Consider the following 2,791-nt stretch of genomic DNA (forward strand, 5'->3'; position numbering starts at 1 on the left):
TCAAAGCTTTCAATTTTTAAAATATTGAAGAAATACGCGGAATAAATATGAAAATACATCAACACAGCCTGAATCTGGTGTCACTAGTCATGAGCCACTAAATACATTGAACACTATCTGCTAAATACAAAATAAGTTTGAAATATAAAGTACTAGAATAGGAAAGAGAAAGGCAGCGCTACAAACGTCATGCAGCTACTTTACGATCTCTGGATAAGACTCTGAGAGTGCTGGAAGCTCTCATTCTGATGCTCTGACACCTGGATCTGCACACAAGGTGCATAGAGTAACGTGAGTATACCAACTCAGTAAGTAACTAAAGTAAATAAAGTATGAGTGCAGTGACGAGCATTTAAAATCATATGCATACTTAATAAGAAAATTTCAATAGAAATATCAAGTCAAAATCTACAGTTCAATAGCCAATTATCTTGTAAAAACTCCAGTTTCAATTAAAATCCTTTAAAAACATTTATTCAACATTTTTTTAACAGAGGAGTGAAAGTAGAAAAATATCATAAACAAACCCCTCAGGCAAGGTATCACCCATAAGTATAGCCTCTCAGGAAAGCCTCTCAGTCGCTCGTGACTCAGCTCTCGTCAATCAGTACTCACACTCAACACTACGACTCAATAAATATCTCATAATAATAATAATAATCGTTGCGGCGTGCAGCCCTATCCATAATATATAGTCGACTACACTCACTAGGGGTGTACAGACTCTGGAGGGGCTCCTACAATATATATATATATATATATAAAATCCTCACCATTAGGTCCTTAACCTCTCTCAGTCATTAACCTCACGGCCACTAGTGAAAATCAGGGAAACTCAGCCCAAACTGTTTTCATATATTAAGAAGTAGAGTAATGAAACTAGATTGAACAATACACAGGTAAAACATGACTGAGGATATGCTTCCAAATTAAATCAGTGTGAGGAAAGTAGTAAAATACCCCTAAGGGTTTAAATCGTTCAACACAAAGGCCCCAAACATGGCATTCAACCCAAGTTAACAAACCATTTTCTAAAAACACATGGATATCATATACAATATATCAAAATATGCAACTATACAGTCGCCTCAGGATGGACCAAGTCATAAACCCTACGGGTGAACGCCCACACGCCCGTCACCTAGCATGTGCGTCACCTCATTTATCAAACAGTATGGAGTTCCGGGGTTTCATACCCTCCGGTCTAGAATTACAGTCGTTACTTACCTCAAACCGGATGAAATACTACTCCGCGATGCCCTTGCCTCTCGACTCAGCCTCAACTCGCATCGAATCTATTCAAAATCAGAATCGTAACATCAATACATGCTGAGGGAACGATGCCCATGCGAAAATAATCAAATTACATTAAGAATCCCGAATTTAGTCAAACCCGACCCCCGGGCCCACATCTCGGAATCCAATAAAAATCACGACAGTAGAATCCTTATCCTCCCACGAGTCCGTACATACAAAAAACATCAAAATCGGACCTCAAATGGTCCTTTAAATCCCTAATTTTGACTCTCCAATTTCAAACCATAATCCCCCAATTTTAGGCTTTAAATCCCACTCATTTCATGTCTAATTAGCTAGGAATCATCATAGAATCGAGTATTGAGTTCAAAAATCTTACCTCTAAGTGTTTCCCTTTGTATCCCTCTTAAATGCCTCTCAAAAAGCTTCAAGTCCACTCAACAATGGTGGAAAATGGCTAAAATTCGTGATGGCAACTATTTAAACATTCTGCCTAGGTAAATTTTCCTTAATCGTGATCGCGGAAAGACCCTTGCGATCGTGAAGCCCATAATTTGACTACCCTCATTTTAACCACACGCGATCGCATAAAACTCCATGAGATCACGAAGCACTGCCTTATGCGATCGCGGCCTCACCCACACGATCACATAGAACAAACCTATTCACCTCTCACTAGCTCATTCCCTTCTACGCGAATGCGACCCTGGCCATGTGTTCGCGAACAACTACTTCACAGCCTATCGCGATCGTGTCCTAACCTTTGCGATCGCGTTGAACAATTCTCACCTCTGTTTTACCCAACTGAGCCTACGCGATCGCGAAGAACAAAAATGTCTGCAACTGAAACAAGAAAATCTGCAACTCTCCAAAACAAGGATTTGATCTGTTAACCACTTGAAACTCACCCGAGTCCTTCGGGACCTCAACAAAACATGCTAACACATCCCATAACATCAGTCAAACTTCTTCCAAACTTCAGAACGCTCAAAACAACATCAAAACACCAACTCTCCCTCGGATTCAAGCCTAAATATTCCAAAACTTCCAAATTCAGCTTTCGATCAAAAAGTCTATCAAACTTTGTCCGAATGACCTGAAATTTTGCACACACGTGAAAAATGATACAACGGACGTTCTCCAATTTCTGGAATTCTATTCCGACTCCGATATCAAAATTTCCGTTACAAACCAAAAAGCGCCAAAATTCCAATTTCGCCAATTCAAACCTAAATCTATCACGGACCACCAAAATACATTCTGATCATGCTGCCAAGTCCCAACTCACCTAACAAAGCTATCCAAATCCTAAAAACCAAGTTCCAAGATTGATTTCACACAAGTCAACTTCCGGTTGACTTTTCCAACTAAATGGCCAATTTAAGAGATCAAGTGTCTCATAACACTTCAAATCTACTCCAAACCCGAACCAACCGACATGATATGATTAAATGAAGCTGAACAACACATAAAGAAGTATAAATTGGGAAAACAGAGCGGTAACTCATGAAACGACCGGTCGGGTCGTTACAAA

This window comes from Nicotiana tabacum, chromosome 11, assembly GCF_000715075.1.
Source record: "Nicotiana tabacum cultivar K326 chromosome 11, ASM71507v2, whole genome shotgun sequence".
Taxonomy (NCBI): Eukaryota; Viridiplantae; Streptophyta; class Magnoliopsida; order Solanales; family Solanaceae; genus Nicotiana; species Nicotiana tabacum.